Source organism: Gossypium hirsutum, chromosome A03, assembly GCF_007990345.1.
Source record: "Gossypium hirsutum isolate 1008001.06 chromosome A03, Gossypium_hirsutum_v2.1, whole genome shotgun sequence".
NCBI lineage: Eukaryota > Viridiplantae > Streptophyta > Magnoliopsida > Malvales > Malvaceae > Gossypium > Gossypium hirsutum.
This window is the reverse complement of record NC_053426.1, coordinates 20,056,487-20,063,677: the sequence shown is the minus strand read 5'-3', so window position 1 is coordinate 20,063,677 and position 7,191 is coordinate 20,056,487. Positions and strand designations below refer to the sequence as shown.

At 35.9% G+C, this 7,191-nt stretch overlaps 1 non-coding gene across 1 annotated transcript; it reads right to left on the bottom strand.

Moving 5' to 3' along the window:
* Window positions 1-3,300: 3,300 nt before the first annotated feature.
* On the bottom strand, window positions 3,301-3,407 carry LOC121225773 (small nucleolar RNA R71). The gene has a single exon (XR_005923668.1). It is a non-coding gene; the product is annotated as a small nucleolar RNA R71 (small nucleolar RNA).
* Window positions 3,408-7,191: the final 3,784 nt, after the last annotated feature.

Here is a 7,191-nt window from a genome sequence, read left to right as displayed (position 1 = left end):
TTGACATCATCAGCTACAGCTCTGTCGGGATCCATTTACTATACAAAAACACATTTTCAAATGTCAGAAGTCATCATACTATCGCAATAAATCTTATAGCATGTATAATTAGACTCACACATGCTACGTTAGTCCTAGAATCGACTAAACCGTAGCTCTAATACCAATAAAATGTAACACCCCTAACCCGTATCCATCATCGGATTAGGGTCCGAAGGCATTACTGGACAAAAGCACAACTCTGAATATTCACACAAGTCATATTCATACGTATATACGAATGTCCAAAGAAATATTAATCAAAATTTTATCATTACATAATATACAAATACAAGTCAAATTCGGATATCTAATAAACATCAAACATTTTAAGACATATTTCGAGACATGTACAAATTAAATCGAATAAAAATCTAACACATGACAATTTAATCATCAGCATACACGGCATTCATATCTTCACAAATAGTCAAATATGTTTCATTAAACAAATAAACCTTATATACATTTTAACCATATTAAACATGAACTATAATTGAACATTAATAACGAAACTTATCAAACTTAATTCACAAACTAAAATTATACTCAACCATTTATTTATAGTTAACCATTTTATAACACAAGTAACGATTCGAAATGCACTACACAACTAACCTATTTATCATCAATTTGGTCATCTAAACTTTGCCTAAGACGCAAATAATTTTACATATAACCTACCTATTACGTAGTATACCTTTTGATGAGATACATATCAAGTCAATTCATCATATGCATAAATTATAATAGCAAATGCCGAATCACAAGTTAGTCATAATCATCTCATATACCTTTATCTTATATCCAAATTCACAATACATTATTGTATAATTTTCAAACCAACTCATATTACAATTTATACCTCTCAAGAGTAAGCCATTAACTACTAATAGATATATTTATATATACAAAACATGAATCTTCCATACCATATAATGAACATATCAAGACAAACTTATATCATGCTCGGACATAGCCAAACAACCTTTAATGCCAAATCACATATAACTCTTTTACCAAATACAACAACCAAAAATTTAAATAGTCTCTTATCTATGCATACCATAACTGAATCAATCCAATGCACACATCCAAACTTACCAAGCAACTTCAACGCTCAAATAGATATCACAAATATCATTCATCCTTGACACATTGCATAATAACCAAAATGGACTCAAACCATCATTATACCAAAACCAAATTCAAGCATTTAAATAAGCCATTTTTGCATGGCTTTTATACAAAACCAAGGTTCATCATGTCGAAACACCATCCAGCCTATACACGCCATAAGTTTGAATTTAAAACTTTCAAAAGTAGCGAGAATAAACGATAGTGCGATTGACTTTACTGACAATCCTCGAGCATGTAACGATCTCCAAAATCTATAAAACAAAGACAAATATATACACACAAAGTAAGCTAACTTAGCTTACTAAGCCTTAAGCAAATTAAGCAATTAATGCATAATAACATTTCAATTACTAATCATTTCAATTAAATAAATCAACTTATGCATTTTTAATCACCTTTATTTCAAACTTTTAATTCCACACATATATAACATATACTTTCATAAGGCAATTTCTCTTTGGCCGAATATACAAGTATACATCACCAATACGTTCTCAAATTTCAAAACCACGTTGACTTATATAGTCGAATATACATATATATATTTTAAGACATATATTCATCACTCAAAGTTTAACATTACATTCATGTACAATTATAAGATCAAATTTATTTCTCAAATTAGCACATGTACTACATCAAATTCATGTATTCTTTTTCATCACATATCAAGAAATCAATTCATCTTGTTTTCAAATAGGTAGTCCATCTATCACGTACCTGATCGTTTTAGCTCGTTCAACGTATTCATTTATCACATCAACAATAAGTCTTTTAGGCATAGACTTATAGTATTTCACCAGCATAAAACCTGCTAGGCCTAAGCTTGTATCACACACTGGCATAAGGCCTGCTAGACTCAAAGTTTAATTTTATACACCTGCAATAAGTCTGCTAGGCATCAAGCCCGATTAAATTCACCAGTACAAGGTGATGTATGCACACCCGGGGCTCCCTCAAGTGTGAATCAAGATCCTATCGAGCTGCCAAAAGGTCCCATGACTCGAGCTCGTACCAAGTGACTTCAAGAAGCTTTAACAGCTTTGTTGACTCACATTTGGGATGAGATCAAGCCCCTTGACATTGAAGAAGCTATGGACAACTCTTTAAAGACTCATTGCACTCTTTTGCAAACCAACTTCAGCTCCTCCCCAGTTCCCCAAGCTCAATTCAGCTCCAATCAGCTCACTTGAGCTTGTTTCAGCTCGTTTGAGCTCAATCCAACTTCTTTCCAGCTCGTTTCTTTTCCATTTCAATAAACTAAGTTTTAAATTTGTTTTAACTTAATTTGCTACAGCTCATGCCGAATTCTTTAGCTCAAATTAGTTCATTGATTATTTTTGTTTATTTAAGCTAGCTGAATTTAATATGCTAGTTAATTTTAATTTAATGTGTCCGAAATTAGTTAGTTGTTATTTATGTTGTTAGTTGCTATTTAAATTATGATTAAATGATATAATTAAATGTGTCCATGTCTTTGTAGGTTTGACTGAATATGGAGATACATTAAAGGCTAGGTGTATGTATGGGTTTGTTCAATGAATGAAAAGATTCATGCACGACTTGGTTCAATGCTTAGAGGGAATTATGTTCAAGTACATGGAAGGTTAATTACATGCATTGGATCATGAAGGCATTTATTGCATGTTCATGTACAGCCAGATTCAAGCTCCCTACTAGTTCCATGCATGGCCGAATGTATGTGGGTGAAATATATGAATTGTTTGCTGCCCAAATGACTTCCCTAGGTGTTTATTCGGCCAAGAGATACTTCTTGAATGTTTCATTCATCCCATAGTCAAATCTAGAGAAGCTATTGAGCTCCCAAGACTTCACATTCATCCAAGATACTTTGCTTACACATGAAGCTGTCCAATGGAGTTCACATCAGCTAAACCTACCGAAGATCTTCACCTACACTTAAGACTATTTATGGAGGTGAGCAATTCTTTCAAATTAGCCGGAGTACCCGAAGATGCATTACGATTGAAGCTGTTGCCGTATTCACTAAGGGACAGAGCTCAAGCCTGGTTGAACTCATTGCGACCAAACTCAATTTCCATGTGGCAAGAGTTAGCAGAAAGATTCCTTATGAAGTATTTCCCGCCTAGCAAGAATGCTAAGTTGAGGAACGGGATCACTACTTTTCAACAAATGGATGATGAGTCCTTGTATGAGGCATAGGAAAGGTACAAAGAATTATTACGGAAGTCCCCTCATCATGGAATCCCACATTGCATCCAACTTGAGACATTTTATAATGGTCTCAATGCTTACACGAGGATGGTAGTGGACACTTCTGCTAATGGTGCTTTCATTTCTAAGTCTTATAATGAGGCTTATGAAATCATTGAAAGGATTGCGAGCAACAATTACCAATGGCCAACCAATCGAGCAGCATCAGGAAGACAAGTTGCTGGAATACATGAAGTAGATGCTCTTTCTTCACTAGCATCTCAGGTATCATCAATATCCTCAATGTTAAAAAATCTTACTACTAATGGGTCTAATAGTTTTACAACACAGCCACCAAATCAATTTGAAAGTATAGCCTGTGTTTATTGTAGAGAAGGACATTTGTTCGAAGAATTTCCATCGAACCCAGAACCCGTGTATTACATGGGTTACCAGAACCAAAATCGAGGAAGGCAAGGACTGTAATCTAATTTCTATAACACATCGTGCCGAAATCACTCCAATTTTTCCTGGAGTAACCAAGGGGCTGGAACCAGTAACACTTACACCCAACCTAGACTGACCTAGCCACCTAGTTTTCCCCAACAAGTTCAAAAACCAGCTCAAGCTGAATCATCTAGCAGCTTAGAGAATTTATTGAAGGCATACATGGCGAAAAACGACGCCACTCTAAAGAATTTGGAGAATCAAGTGGGTCAACTTGCTACTGAACTCAGGAACAGACTACAAGGTTCTTTACCTAGTAATACGGAGAATCTAAGGAATCTAGAGAATGAGCATTGCAAAGCATTGACATTGATGAGTGGAAAGACAGTAAAGCCCAACACCATCGAAGCTGAAAAGAAACAAGTTGACGCTCAAGATTTAGAGGAATTTCAACCGAGTGTTGAAATTCCAGTTTCACAAGAACCAGAATTTGCAAAACCCGACAAGGTAATTTCAGAACCAGCTAATTCTAATCAACTAATAACTCCGTTAGATGCAAAATTGCCACAGAAGATGAATTAACCAGTTCCAGTAAAGAAATCACCACCACCCTACCCTCAAAGACTTCAAAAGCAGAAGCAGGAGATTCAATTCAAGAAGTTTTCCTAGACGTACTCAAGCAACTTTATATCAACATCCCATTGGTTGAAGCACTTGAGCAAATGCCGAACTACGTCAAATTCATGAAGGATATATCCTGTCCGAAAAACAAAAACTTGAAGAATTTGAGACGGTAGCACTGACAAAGGAATGCAATGCATATCTTGAAGACAAACTACCCCCAAAGTTGAAGGATCTTAGATGTTTTACCATCCCTTTCAACACTGGAGCAACATATTGTGCTAAGGTGTTATGTGACTTAGGTACGAGTATTAACTTTATACCTATGTCAATATTTAGGAAGTTGGGGATAGGTGAAGTTAGACCAACTATGGTTACACTTCAATTAGCGGATCAATCCTTAGCACATCTAGAAGGAAAAATCGATGATGTATTGGTATGTATAGATAAATTTACCTTCCCTGATGATTTTGTTATTCTAGACTTTGAAGCAGACAAAAAAGTGCCAATTATTTTAGAAAGACCGTTCTTAGCAACCGGGAGGACCCTTATTGATGTGCAGAAGGGTGAGCTTACTATGCGTGTTCAGGATGATCAGGTAACATTTAACATTTTTAAGTTTATGCAATTTCCTGACACAATTGATGATTGTTCTACAGAATCTGATTTAGAGGATTTAATAGTAGAGAAGGAGTTCAACTATGTTAAGGATCTGTTGGAACAAATTTTGATATCAGATCCTTCGAATGATGAAGAGGAAGATAAATACTTAGCGTTGTTAGAATCTAATCAAAATGGATTTAATCTGCAATCCCGTTTTGATTCTTTGGAATTAGAGAAAAGGGATTATGCCATATCAAAAGTGTCAATCGATGAGCCACCTAAAATAGAATTCAAGGTACTACCTTCACAACTAAAATATGTTTATTTAGGTAACTCTTCCACTATGTCTGTGATTGTTTTAGTAGAATTAACTACTAAGCAAGAAGAGAAACTCATCTTGGTGTTGAAACAATTCAAGAAGGCTACCGGATGGACCATAGTCGATATTCGCGGAATTAGTCCATCTATATGCCTGCACAAGATTATCCTAGAAGATGGAAAAAAAGGGACGACTGATGGACAAAAAAGTCTGAACCCCATCATGAAGGATGTAGTCAAGAAAGAAATCATCAAGTGGTTAGATGCAGGTATAATCTACCCAATCTTAGATAGTTCATGGGTGAGTCCGGTCCAGTGCATGCCAAAGAAAAGAGGTATCACAGTAATTAAAAACGAGAATAGTGAGTGATACTGACTAGAACGATTACCGGATAGAGAATTTGCATCGATTACCAGAAGCTAAACAAGTCGACTAGGAAATATCACTTTCCTTTGTCGTTTTGGACCAGATGCTGGATAAACTCGCAGGGTGAGACTATTACTATTTTCTCGATGGATACTCGGGGTATAATTAGATTACAGTAGCACCGGAAGATCAGCACAAGACAACATTCATATACCCGTACAGTACATTTGCATTTAGACGCATACCATTTGGTTTATGTAATGCACCTGCTACATTTCAAAGAAGTATGATTTCTATTTTTACTGACATGGTTGAGAAGTGTTTGGAAGTTTTTATGGATAATTTTTCATTATTAAGAGATGCATATGATGATTTCCTAGCCAATATAGCCAAGGTACTAAGGCAATGTGAAGAAACAAACCTAGTACTCAACTGGGAAAAATGTTATTTCATGGTACAAGAAGGGATTGTTCTAGGGCATCAGATAACAAGACATGGAATAGATGTTGATAAAGAAAAAGTAGATATTATTGAGAAACTCCTACCTCTAACATCTATAAAAGGTGTTAGGAGCTTTTTGGGTCACGCCGGTTTCTATCGAAGATTCATCAAGGACTTCTCCAAAATTGTTAAATCCTTATGCAAATTATTGGAGACGGACACGACGTTTAAATTTGATGAAGAGTGCTTAAGAGCTTTCAACGATTTGAAGAGTCGACTAGTTTCGGCACCCATAATCGTCACACCAGACTGGGATTTGCCATTTGAATTGATGTGTGACGCAAGTGACTTCGTGATAGGAGCTGTCATGGGTCAGCGAAGGAAAAAAGTTTTTCATCCCATCTACTACACAAGTCAAACTCTGACATGAGCTCAACTGAATTATATGGTAACAGAAAAAGAGTTACTTGCTATTGTGTTTGCTTTTGACAAGTTTTGATCTTATCTTTTAGGTACCAAAGTGACTCTCTATACGGACCACTTGGCAATTAAGTACTTACTTTCCAAGAAAGACGCTAAGCCGAAGTTGATCCGATGGGTACTTCTACTTCAAGAGTTCAATCTAGAAATTCAAGATCGAAAAGGAGTAGAAAATCAAGTAGCAGACCATTTGTCTAGATTGGAGCCGCAAGAAGGGAACTCTCCTCTTATACCAATTCGAGAGACGTTTCCAGATGAACACATACTGAAGGTAAATCATGTCCATAATACCCCTTGGTTTGCTAATATTGCTAACTTTTTAGCTTTTGGTTTGATGCCGATTGATAAGATGTATCATCAAAAGAAAAAGTTTCTTCATGATGTGAAATACTATTTTTGGGAAGAGCTTTATTTGTTTAAAAAATGTGCAGATCAAATGATCAGGAGATGTGTGGCAGAAGATGAAGTACATAAGATTTTATACCATTGTCACTCAGCTCTGAGTGCGGGACACTTCGGAGGTACACGTACTACAGCCAAGGATTGCAAGCTGGATTCTT